This window comes from Brienomyrus brachyistius, unplaced genomic scaffold (assembly GCF_023856365.1).
Source record: "Brienomyrus brachyistius isolate T26 unplaced genomic scaffold, BBRACH_0.4 scaffold47, whole genome shotgun sequence".
Lineage (NCBI taxonomy): Eukaryota > Metazoa > Chordata > Actinopteri > Osteoglossiformes > Mormyridae > Brienomyrus > Brienomyrus brachyistius.
In genome coordinates, this window is record NW_026042322.1 from 1,966,230 (window position 1) to 1,979,576 (window position 13,347).

At 46.7% G+C, this 13,347-nt stretch overlaps 1 protein-coding gene and 1 long non-coding RNA gene across 3 annotated transcripts in view; one reads left to right on the plus strand and one right to left on the minus strand.

Annotated features, from left to right (window-relative positions):
• The first annotated feature begins 536 nt into the window (after positions 1–536).
• The window catches only part of fhip1aa (FHF complex subunit HOOK interacting protein 1Aa), a 28,308-nt gene continuing 15,497 nt past the window's right edge, over positions 537–13,347 (plus strand). Inside the window, 2 exon segments of the mRNA XM_048999715.1 lie at positions 537–799; positions 11,405–11,592. The gene's annotated coding sequence lies outside the window, so the exon portion shown is untranslated.
• On the minus strand, positions 4,464–13,347 carry LOC125723277 (uncharacterized). 2 transcript variants are annotated; one of them, XR_007386846.1, is made up of 4 exons: positions 12,864–13,347; positions 6,664–6,772; positions 5,445–5,602; positions 4,464–4,828 (listed from the first exon to the last, which is right to left on the minus strand). It is a non-coding gene; the product is annotated as an uncharacterized LOC125723277 (long non-coding RNA). The 2 variants fall into 2 exon arrangements; XR_007386845.1 differs by lacking the exon at positions 4,464–4,828 and having other exon boundaries at positions 5,131–5,602.

Consider the following 13,347-nt stretch of genomic DNA (forward strand, 5'->3'; position numbering starts at 1 on the left):
GTGAAAACAAACGCTGTCTGTCAGAGGACAGTCGGTCTTGACGTAGGCATATTGCACACTTCCCGGCCAACATCTACATTTGCAAGGAAAATAAATTTTTTCGAAATTACCCACACTGCTTCCATACATCTGCTTGACCTCTAAAATGTACACGAGCCCAGAGTGATTTAAAACAATGGGTGCTTTGTTTAATCCCCCAAAATCGGAGCATACCTTCTCGATCTCCACGGGAAAACTAGGGTCAGCTATTGCATTTCTCAAAACCAGGTTGTTTTCCTCATATACTAAGTTCTGCGTTCAACTCGGTTAAAACTATTTACAGATCATCGAATGGGTTGGTTGCCACAGACATGTCGTTTCTGGGGAAAAACAGTCGGCACTAGATAACCCTAATAAGTACGTTGCATTTGCCAATTCTGATACTTTTCTCAAAGGGAAACATCTAAAATTGGTAATGAAGATGTGCACGATCCAAGCGCTACCGAAAATGACACGTACCGGGCATTAACTCAGAAGGCGCCGATGGTGGGAGGAGCTTAAGTGCGGCTTTGGCAGCTCACCTTCTCCTCTCTTGGGCTCAGGTTAGTGACAACGTGTGATAAAATAAACAGCTGTAGGAGTAGGAAAAGCCACGCTACGTGAAAAGAAACTGGCGAACTAGATTTGGTGTGGATCGTTAGACGCCTATTGTTTCGGGAACGATCGTACGCTTCGGCTGGTGAGGATATATAGTACCGGACAGTTTGACACCTTGGAATAACTAACTCCAACATTCGAAACCACCTCACTGGATTGGACTGTAAGCTTATTCGAAATACCTTTCTCATTTAATCTCATGAATGTTTCTTAACGTGATTAGGCTGGTGTGGGTGACAAGTAGCAATCGTATGTGGCGGAAAAAAATGTGATCAAGTATTACCGATATAACATCTAATAACTTGATCGAAGGTGTTTCGGTTGTGGTTTCATGGTAAACGAATACGTTTTTGTGCTTCGTGGCTACGTGAATTACAGCGTAATACAAGATTTGCACATAAAACCACAATAAAGGAAATTTGGGGGGAAAATGACACTTAACCCATTGAATATATAGAAAGGTACAAAAGGATAGATTTCCATGTACGTCTTTGTATCACTTGAAACGGATACAGGGCGTTTCCTTATGTATTAAAGTCGTCTGTCCTATGCTGAAGGCGCAGTTAATGATAAAACAGGTAACATGTAACCACTGGATACAACCTTCACGGTGATCCTTAAAAGGGCTATGTTAAGTTTACCCGTTTTTGATAGGTAAGACAGAGTAACAAGGTAAAGATGGCAAACTAATACAAACAAGTGTTTTGCGAGATACACACTATTGTTGTATTTGCTGCGGCTGACGAGATATTTGATGGAGGAAAGTCGAATGAAGACGACGCTTAGTAATACACGACATAAAGTGTTACACGATAAAACGCACTAGTTTGGGCTTCGGGGTAGGTGAGATCATTATTTTATATAGGTCACTAGGAACTTCAGAATTGCAGCACAGCGTGTTCTTAAAAATATAGTGCGTGTGCCGGCTCGGTTTAATGGTGCGTGTGAGAGGTGCTTATTGCAGGTAACCCCCACCCCTTCTTATGACTGGGGGGGCTGCTTTATTCTGCTGGGTTGGGAAACAGGTGTAATGGGTGAAAAACACTCATAGAGTCCCTGCTGTGTATCGGTGATGTGCGACTTGCTGTTGATGGTTAGAATCACGGCCACTTGTTTAATTCCCATCTTAGCCGTAGAAGAAATTCTCCAGTACTGACCACCACTTTGCCATGAACTTTTAGACAGACCAGTCAGAGTTAGTGGATTTTAGCAAACTAAACACCAGTGCTACACACTTATTAGCTGCTAAGACTTTTTAAACTATAATAATGTGGTAATGCGGTTGTTTACGATATCCCGATATTGTTTACCCCGAGTAAGGATTACTTTCTTACAAATCGGAAAGTGGACTTACGAACCTAGGCTATTGTTTGCCTTGGCTTTCCAGGACGTAGTTTTTCACCTACGCCACAGTCAATAAATAAAGGCAGGTCAGCACAGAGCTCTGCCCTAGTTGAGTAATCAGATTCGGCGGCTGCATGTGGCATATTGTACGGTTACCATCATATCTGCTCGCGAAGCTTCCTGCATTTTTCTAGCTAGACCCCCCCCAACCTCTCACCCCGACTCTCTGTACTCCCTTTAACTAGAGTCAGTGAGTTTAACTCAATGCAGAGTTGAGTAGGAAGGCCAGTACTTCATTTGTCTCCCATAAATCTGTCTAATACTTGCGAAAATAGTTTTGTTCTATGCAACTGGCTATACGTTGAATCTTATTTGCCTCGAGCAAACTCTGTGTTTTTGCTTCTTGGACCATGCTGAGGTGAGTACTCTGTGTACGGTTCTGGAGCGGATCTCTGTGAGTTGGACTTCCTCTCATGTTTCTAGGGCTTTAAATCTTGACTATCATGGCTAAAAGTTGTTCCTCTTTATAAGGTGGAGGAAAATTTCGATGGCTCAGGGAACTCCTATCCTAATTAAAGTATTGATCTTGAGCTTGGCCTCCCCAGGGGATTCATACGTCCTCTGGGTAACTGTGACTTCCGGTGATCACGATTCTCACTGCAATAGCCAGTCTACTGTGCCCTGCTACAAACAGGGGCTCTGTGCTGTATCTGTCACCAGAAATGTATATTTAGTTGCACTTTAATCCAAAGCCGCTTAGAATTCTTTTTGCTGATCCCACAATACACAGAAATTCGGCCATTCGTGCAGCGTGTTTTCCCGAGTTCACTGCGGTGTGTGCGTGTGCGTGCATGTACTTATGAATGTATTCATGCATGTAATAAAGTGTGTGCGTTCTCTCGCTAGCCGCATGCGCTGAGAATTTTCTCCCACACATGTGACGATAAGGGACTGGTGTTCTGCCATATTCATTTATTCTAGACCACAAAGAGACAGCAGGTTCTGCTGAACATCCACCTACTCCACCTACGGTAACAGTCGGGTCCTTGTTGCAAACTGCTGTTCGTCTTTTCTATAAACATCACTGGCCCAGGCTAATGTTGCAAGAAGCCTTTTCGTTGTTATGGTGCATTTTAAAGCGAGGAAACGACGCAACTGAGAGCAGACAAAACAACAAAGATGTAGATGACATTCATCTCAGTTTTTTTTTTTTGCTTCTTCAGATAGGGAAATTAAAATGGATTTGTGATGAGTGACTGCTCTCAGGTTGTCGTGGTGATGTCATCCGAGGTGGGAACACTGGCTACCAGTAGTCTATCATCTAAAACCCAGAGCAAGGCAGCCAGCTATGGGCTGCAGAATTGGTATGTCGGCGTATCTCAATGGACTAAAAACTACCAACACAAGCATTTCATTCATGAGGAAACATCTAAAAAATCTCCGAATCTAAGGATTTTTGACAGTTTTAACCAAAACACCTTATTGACCAGTAAAAACTCAAATTTGTACTTCACACCGACCGGAGGTGAGAAGTTCAGGTAGAGGAAGTACAAATACAGACAAAGCAGTTGTCTCAACCAACCAGTTGAGTACTGTACCCTGTGACTGTGACTCTTTATACTCAACTGGTTGGTTGAAACAAAATCTTGTACTGGATTTTCGCTTTCTGGACCTGCACTTTCCACCTGACACACTGACGCATCTTATCGACATATCGCGTCAAACAGCAAGACAGTTGTCTGCAGGTGGAAACTGTTTCACATAAGAGTCGGTGTTATGAGCTGCTTCCTGAATGGACTACGCCAGGCAACATTAGAAGCGACTCTTGAGCCTGACAGTTGTTGACAAGGAGGTGGATGCTAGGGAGTGCAGTACCACCACTCACCTGTAGGGGAATGGAAGATGGCACCTGACACTGCACTACGAGACAAAGAGCGGAGCACCAACAAGCTGCACCTAGCAACAGGTCATGCCAAGACTGGGACAGACGCGTGTTTGTGTGACAGCTGAACGGGCCACTTTCCCACGCAGAGCTTGGCTCAGCTATTTTGCGTGCTCAGCATTAACGCAGCCGCGGGTGACCCACCTGACCCTGAGCGTGGAGCCAGCTGCGGGTCCCAGGCCTTTGGCGGGAGTCGTTCGCAGATTGTTCAGATAATCCCCAGTGCAGTCAGGTGACCCCCTCACAGCAGTCAGGTGACCATTGACCGTATCTGAGTGGTGCTTCTGAAGAATTCCATGCCTAGGCGGATTATACAATAGATTCACTTGATTGGGATGATATTTCTTTTAAGTGTTAGCAGTTTAATTGGTGGTTTTTCAACAGATATATGCAGGATGTTAAAAACTATTTCTGGCTCCATGGGTAATGAAATGTTTTAAGAAGTATGACAGAGCAAGTAGCAAGATCAGCACTATACAGCTATAAGAATAATAACTTTTATTATAACTGAATAGGGGTCTGGTAGTTGCAGACCAACAATCCAATCCATACTTGTCCCGCTTTAGTTGGCTGGGGGGTGATTTATCTTGGCTTATGAGGGGGCATTATGCACTGCAGGGACAGATGGCATACGCGAGTTGCAAGGGACTAAGCACATGGAGCATGGTTGGCACAGGGGAGCCCAGAGGATAGAAATGACAGAGGATACATCAACAGGTGCCAGAGAACTACTAGCATTCCACATGATTTATTACCCCCAACGAGATGTGTGGTATAGAATCTTGTGATTCTCAGCGTTGCCGAAAATTCCATGCCAACCTGTGACGTCACAGACCTATATCCTGCTGGAAGTCCGATTCTCTCCTCAGTAGTCTTCAAAGAGAGAGGTTGTTTTGCCGGTGAGCTCTAAGGATGGTATAAGTGGACATCAGTCCAGTTAAAGTTATGATTAAAATCAAGATAAAAGTAAAAATTAGAAATGAAAATGTCGATGATTAAAGCACCAGCCCATAAGTGCGTAATGGAGATCAAACGATGGTGGAGGAGAGAAGTGAGGTGGAAGACGTAGTGTGTAGGGATGAGGCACCATCGGCTGAAGAGGTTCAGTGCCACGGGGTGGAAGAAGAGGGTGGAGGGGCTACAGGCCGATGGGAGGGGACAAGGAGAAGTGGGATCACCGGCAAGCGTCCTCTTATCCGAGACCCCAATGAATATAATAAAATACTTTCCTGGCGTTCAAAAAATTGTGTCATTGTAGTCATTGAGGACCTTAGTACCCTTTGTGTTGTTCTGAAGTCTTGCATCAGTAAGATTAGGAGCATGGTGAGGAAGAATCACACACCCAGGAATACACTCGTACTCAGGAACACCTGTTATTCTGTCACATTTGACGGCCATGAATATTGCATGTGTTTGCTGATGTGACAGCAGAAATTCACTGATTATTCCCACCTGGGGATATTTCACAAAAGATATTGTGGCAAATTCTGAGCTGAATTATTTAAACGAGCAGATAAGTCACCTCGCCGTTCGTCTTCGCGGTCTTGTTCGTTTTTCTTTTTCCCCTCCTTTTTCATCCGCCAAACTCCATCCATCCATCCATCCATCGGCTGTTCGAGAGGTCATCCCAAAAACCCGCACCGATACCAGCTCTCCTTGGATCAGGTTTCTCACCCAAGGCTTAGATTAAACGAGTGAAAAAGCTTTCAGTATCAGAATTTAGAGATCTCAATGCTTTCATTTTTAGTGTATGAACAGACCTGCAATTGAAAATGTAACTGTTTTAACGTTTCTTATGTACACGCATGTGGAGCCACGCAGCAACTGTGCTGTGTCTGGCTGAAAACTCTATTAATTAGCCACTGCCAGATTCATTTGCTTGGAGTAAATAAGAACATGTAAGATGCGAAAGTTAGTCCTCAACACTACACTTCAACTATAGCCGATTCTAGCTTGAAACTGAAGTTTTGTAAGTAAATAACTGAAATGTAGCCCTGTGTATGTTTGTCTCCCGTTCAGTGTCTGACATCAATATCAGGATGTCAACACATGTTCAGAAAGGCTCCCAGACTGGGTGGAGAGTAGTCTTTGCATTGATTTCTCTCTCTGAACCTGGCCCGGCCATCTGGCATAGTGGGCATTTTCCCGGCAGGCCAGCAAAATGCATCATGGGGGACTCCCAAGTTCAGGGCAGATTCTCAGTCCCAATCCAGCCCTGCTCTGAACTTCATGGTGACAGCCTTCCTTCCTAAGCTAACGCGAGGACATAATAATCTTTAGGCCGACAGAACAGCAAAGGGGGCACAGGTAGAGGGAGAGAGAGAGAGAGAGCAGCAGAAAAAGAGAGGCAGAGAGAGAGAGGAAGCGAGAGCAGCAGAAAAAGAGAGGCAGAGAGAGAGAGGAAGAGAGAGCAGCAGAGAGATAGAGAGAGCATGGTGGTCAGCGAACACCTTCAGTCACACAGAGGCCATGCTGCAGAGAGAGAGAGACAGAGAGAGCGATAGTGGGAGGGAGAGAGAGAGAGAGAGAGAGAGAGCGATAGTGGGAGGGAGAGAGACAGAGAGAGAGGTCAGCGAACACCTTCAGACAGAGGCCATGCTGTAAACTCTAGGGATTTTCAGCACAGTACTGAATTGAATTAAACTGATTTGATTTTGTTTCCATGTAGTGCTCCAATGTACATGCTCCTCTGCAATGCCTGTGCTAACCGGCCAGTGTATACGAGATAGAGGCTCAGCTACCGTCTGCGATGCCTCCGGCTTCCTTCCATCAGTCCACATTTGCATGGCGCAGGCTGCCGGCGCGACCGGCCCGACTGCATGTCTGCTCCTTTGTTTCGCTCAGCCCCACCTGTAAACAAAGGGATTCAGACAAATGAGTCTGACACTATGCTTTCCTGGCTACACCCATCCAGGTCTCCTGGGTCAGCTCCCCCTTTAAATGCCCAGATACGCTTGAAGAGGCTGGCAATTAGCCACTATCAGGACCCCGCAAATGTGGCCGCTTGGTCGTTCTGTCAACGATGAACCATTACCCCCCCCCCATGCCCCCATTAGCCTCACACCACCGAGACAGGAAAGCATTGTTTCCCGTGGGCCCCTGGCTAGTGTACAGATAGCAATATATTCTACTGTGTAACAGTGTTTGATAAAATGGGATCTTAGATGTGCAGCAGTTGTATTTTATACTGCAGTGGGGTTATCCATGGGATAATACATGTAAAACATTCGGATAAAGTTTATATTGTAGCAGACTGCTCTGTTTGAGATGTTATTGTGCTTTAGGAGCTGATACAATAACCTTGGTTTCATACAAACAAGTCGAGCAGGCTGCGGGCCTCATGTTTCCAGCCTCCCAGATCTGCGCCTGTCTCATTTTCAGGGCTGGGTTTGAAGCTGGTCAGTGTTCAGGAACTCAGGTTGGACCAGGGCATGGTCTAATCCAACGGGATTTCTCTGGCATTAGCAGGCCTTGCAGAAACACCCGGTCTGAGATCCGCCGCGTCCCGGACAGTGAGCTGCAGCTCCGTGCATCTCTGATTCAGCCACGCCTGCGTATAAATAGTCAGGCAATCTGGTTCGTCTTACCGTACCTGTAAATATTTCATGTGCCGCTAGCATGCTAACAGGTCTTACATCACCTGGTAGCCATGGCTACCGGGATGCTGTGAGTTTCTGGCCCGTCACCTGTTTTCAGACGAGCGCCGTTGGTGCTCCGAAAGCAGTAGGACAGCCTCCAAATTCCAAACATCCACTGTCCATCTGAATTCACCTGCGAAGGTGCACATGCTAATTTCCATTAGCGACGGGCGCTTTCACAAAAGACTCCCTCTTCTTTTCCCTTGCTGCTGTTGAAACACTACGGCACCCGTGTGAACATGGTCTACGAGGGAAAGTGAACTGGGCCGACGTTTCACAGCGAGCCCGGCGAGGTAGCGGAAGATGGTCGTTTGCGTGAGCGGATGTACACTGATCGGCATTCAGAGGTTAACAGCCCGGGGTAGGTCTACATGGGAGGAAATCTCTAAACGGTGCTTTGGGAGTGTGTGTGAAGGGGTGGTGGGGGAGGGGTGGATGGAAATGGGAAAATGGGCGGAGCCTCGTGACATTGAAAGCCCAGTCTGGTGTGTACAAAGGAGAAAAGCCAAGACCTGAAGGGAATTGGGTACCGCCCGACCAGGCCCAAAACCGGTCTGTCAGGTTCCATTGGGCTGACTCCACTGGTGTCGATGCCGTTCGCTCTAACAAGGGTGGCCTGTACTTCTGTTTGCGTGACGTCATCCTGTCGTACACACAACCCCGGGGGGGATCCGGCCATACATACAGGCGAGAGCTGGTCCCGAATCCACAGCTGATCTTCCCCCTAACCCGTGTCCCTCTTTGTTGACAGTCTATCAGCTTTTTCCTGTGCACTCAATGTATAAAACGCTGCTTAACAAGTAGCTGTTTCTTCCGTCTTTGATAAAAAAAAAAAGAAAAGAAAGATCTTAGGCGTGTGAAGCAGAACTATCAGCCTGCTAGGAGGATAGCGGAGTACGTGACAAATTACCCCTCAGCTACGAGGCAGATTCCCCTTCATTTGCTTTTGTAATATTTCCACATTAGCATATGTGCCTCTTAAAAAATGATTCCTCATTGAATTTTCAAACAATGCCCATGCATTTAAACCCAATTATCATGCTAATCAGTTTAATCGAATCATGTGTAATACTGCAGGTTCACTCCTAACCAGTCATACTGAGACTACTGTGATGATGTGACTGTTCTGTGAGCAGTGGTCGCTCCACATGCCCCTGATTCAGCCAGTTGGAGCTCTGCAGCTCGCGGATGAGTTAATCTTCATGCGGCCTTCTTCAGGCATCTACACAGTCTCTCCCGGTGTTGCCGTGTTCAGTCTGAAGGAACGTGGGACGCCTACACTCGTTCAGAATAGGACACCACGCTGTTATTTTTCCAATGCGAGACTATGCTGTAAAATATGGGACAAGCCCGTAAAATACGGGCTGGCTGGGAACTCTGGTGTCACCATTTCCCTCCTCCTTAGTGCATCTCTGGGGGGCAGGGGTGGGGGGCAGGGGTGGGGGGCTCGCATAACTGAAGGAGAATTCCTGAGATTCAAAGGATAACAAAAGTAAACTGACAATATACAGGGGGATTCGAGCATGAAACTTCCTGGCTGGTAGCATGCGGGGGGGTGATCGTGATCAGAGGCTGCCAGAATCACACCAGGGCTCTCGAAAATGAATATACCTTCAGAAAATATTCAATAACGGCAACACCGAGGAAGCTAAAATGCATAAGGCAGCTGTGCCCCAGCCAATGGCGTGTTTGTCAAGCTGTGCCCTTAATGGCCAGTACGGAAAAGACTTATCATCAGTCGTCAGAGTGATTTCTTAAATGGACTGTTCTTTGGTTTGGCTCAGGAAATGTGTATTAGCACATTAAACCACTTTTTAGGAGAGAGGTTATCGCAGTAGATAGATATGTGCTGACGTATAATATCATATTGAAGGACGGCCTTTTCCTTTGCTTAGTGCAGCCCACAGGCTCACGTTTAGCCGTCCTTCCCATGCACGCATGTCACACGGCACAAAACCCCGCTCTCGATGCCTCTGCTAAAACCGCGGCCGACTTCAAACACTCCCAGATCTATTTCCAGGAAGAAGCACATCTTATCTTCTGGAAGTCGGTTTAATTTGTTTTGAGGGATTCGTGCCCGACGCCTTCTCCTACGCTGCAATGCACTCATTTTCTTTCGCATTATTTTCACGGACCTGTAGATCTCTGTAATGCTGTGCAGTCACACCATCTGCATTTATTGCATTAAAACATGCATTTCTAACGTGATTCTCCACTGTCTTCATTTTATCCTGGGAAACATCATCCAAGCTGTAGCTCAGGAATGGCGGAGTAATTCAGCTGCGCTGGAATATTCCTTTATGTTTTTAAAAGGCTATTTACAGTATAAAGAGTTTAGTCCTGTTGTGCTGTTGACACTAGACAGAGAGACGCTATGCTCTGTTTAGCTTTGCCAGAGTGCTTTGCTGGGGAACCTGTCAAAATGGTATCTACTATTTGAAATTAATCTATGTTTTGGTTAAAAAAAAGAATATTTAATTATTACTTTTTTAACAGGGACACAGTCATATGTGATTAGTTTGCAGTCTGTCTGGCCCCTATGCTTGGAGACGATAACTGGACAATTTTTAAATGATTTAATTGCTTGGTGCTCTTTTCTGCAGAGTGACATACTTCCTGTTTAATCAGCTGGGAGAGTTTAGGGAACCCTCTGCGTTGATGGTCCCAGCCTGAGAGTAACAGCCTGTAACATGTTGGTTAGTAGTGCAGCTGCTTAGTCACTGGCCCATTTGCCTGTCAATCATCTGATCATGTTGTTTTGGTTCCCCTGGCATTTGCCCCGCCCATTTCAACTCCCACGTCACCTGCAGTTTCAGTAATCAGTGACACTAAACTGTAGCCCAAATTATAGTGTATTACAAAGGAGGCTGTAATCTCAGCCTACACCTGTTTCACTTCGCCCACCCACCCCACAAATGTGACCACGGTGTCGGGTCTGACGGTGGCAGAGGGGTTTGTGTGCAATGGATCAGTTTTATGTGGTTTGTCACCAGTTGGATATGGGTTTGCACCAGCCTAGACCAGGACACGCCCACATGCTGTCTGTCATAGCAGTCACGATCACGATGTGTATATTTACAGAGTAAATATTCAGGATTACTGCTCAGTTCCCTTTGACATCCTCAATGGGACCATTTTTAAAAAATTCTCCTCAATTTGGAAACTATGAAAATAGGAGTATGAAATTCTACTGCAGAGGACTTTGTGACAATCTGTCAAAATGTATTATACTAAATCAAGCTGGCAGATTCAGAGTTTGAGTGAGGGCTACGTTGTGCTCACATAGCAGACGGTGATCGGTGCTGTGGCTCTCACACCCAGACCCGCCAGGGGTACATGGCCCTGAAATCGCTCTTTTTTAACATCCCTGCTTTTAAAAAACCCGAAAGTTCCCATGGCAACAGTCTGCCAGCTGTATTTCTAGAAAGCAGGCTGACGGATTAGAGTATATCACTAATTCAGCTGTAATTATGTTCATCCACGGGGCCCAAAGGTAAAAACACCCAGCACGCACGCGGTAACTAAAGTCAGGATTAAAACTGACATTTAATTGGCAGGATAATCAGCTGCTTTAACCAGGGTTCAAATATTTCCATTTTAATATGAAACTATTACATAACGGCTCAATAAGAACCTATCCCGGTGGGAGCGGGGATGGGCGCGGGCTGTCATATGGCACCAGAGAGGGCCTGTACTGGTCATGCGGTGGCCCCGATCTCGAGCTCCGTCCCTGGGCTTCACAGCAGCCCAGACCCCTCTCTCCAGTAGGAAGCATTCTGAACATGTTACTCATACACACAACCCTGTCTACTCATTTCCTCTCACTGCTCCCTCTTACATCTAGGCACCTCCACTCTCGACAGCAAGGCAGGAAAAGAACGGAGCCTCCCGGCTTAAAGCGTCATTCTACCCCTCGATCCGTCCTCTAAGACGCATCCCCTCCCTACAGGCATCGGCTCCCGGAAGGATGGCGTCTGTGATCGCTTAAGGAAATACTGCTGTGGTCTGCTGAGGAGCTATGATCCTAGAGAGGTGGGTATTTTAAGTATGTGTGTCCAGGAGCCCCCTAACCCCCCCTCCAGCTTTCTCCTAGGGATCCCGTATCGATTTACGAGCTCGCGGTCCTCGACTGAAAACAGATGCGTGCCAAAATCTACTTCTTTTTCCTGCGGGTCCTTGTGAATAATGAATTCCTCCAGCTCGGCACACGGAGCGTCGTGATTTGTTCAGGGCCTTGGTCATGTGATGAGGAAGTGGCCTGTCACATGTGTGCTGGCTGCTGCATAAGCATGCTGTTGTTCTAATCGTAATCAAGGTGTTTAGATGATTGTCTGAATGAGGAAGAGATGCCTGAAATGTGAAAGGAGGGCCGTTAGAATAGATTTTCATGGTAGCAGACCGATCCGATGTTTTCTTGACCTCAGAACAATGGTATGCTTGTTTAATGTCCTAGGGCTAGGTGCCTTCATGTAAATTAGTTGATATGTTTTAAAACATGTGGTATAATGTGTAAATTATATGATGATATTTTTGCACATTTTGCCATGCGATGGACTGGAATCCCATCCCAGGCCCCCTCCTCCCCGGTAGTGTGTGTGTGTGTGTGTGTGTGTGTGTGTGTGTGTGTGTGTGTGTGTGAGTGTGTAACGTTGTTAAAAATGCATGATGCTAATCACAATACAAGTGAGACCACTTCTGGCATGGCGTAGGCTGAAGTTAGTTTAAGCAGACAGAGGCCTCCTTCTGTGGCAAGTGTTTATGATCCAGAACGGACCCCTCCCTGTTCCCAAGTGACTGCTGTGAAGGCAATTCTTCGGACGGCTAACCGAGGACCCCTCCCTTATTACTGCGAGACTTTTCTGAGCGGACAGCCGTAACCAGGAAGAGCCTGAAGTAACAGAGGACAATGAAATAGCTGGCCTGTGACCCTGGATTTACATCCCACTGGTCAGATTCTGAATGCTGAGCAAGAGGCCTGGTGTGACGTTCACAAAGGTAGCCTGTATGTAAATGCAACACGGCCTCGCGTGCAATTCCACCCACACGCACGCATGTAAATTAATACTCTCGGTGCCTGTTTCATCTATATTTATAATAACTTTTATTTTTTAGACGTTTTTTTGTCCATAGCGACATACAAGGGAGGCAAGTAGCACATCACACACGTCCTCGCTGTCCAGGAGTCGACTAGGCATAAGTGTGGCTAAGCTGAGCTTTAAGTGAATGATCAGGTACGAGTGTAAGGTGTCTCACTGCAAGTCAATTCAGTGTCAGGGAGACAGAATGTCCTGTAAAGCAAATACCTGAGGTGACTCAGAGCCGCATTCCGGACCAGGCAACACCTCCCCGGCCCGGTGTCTTGGCAGCCTCTGGCTCCAGCAGAAGTTTCCAGAAGGTCCTCACGAGGCCGTTGTTTGCTGAGTCATGGTGATTCCGGTAACTACGACGTGCCGGGGAGCGCCTCACGGCGTTGCCGTGGCGATCCTGCATCGCGGCGGCCACGAGGTCGCAGTACACCTGCCAAGGAACGGGGGGGGGCGCCGTCGATCTCGCCGTCCTTCAACCTCCAGCGCTGATAATATCCAGAGTGGAAAAAAAGAAGAAAGCAGACAGGCAGTGTAACATAAGTGCTTCGGCGACAGACCCCTGAGTGAGGATGGGGGCTTATCACGGCCCAAAGAACGTGCCTGGGCTTGTCTTCCGGGCTCAGATCCAGAAGATGCTCCCACATGATTAAGCTCCTTCGTCTCACACTCACAGCTTCTCCACCATCTCTTTCCTTTCCAA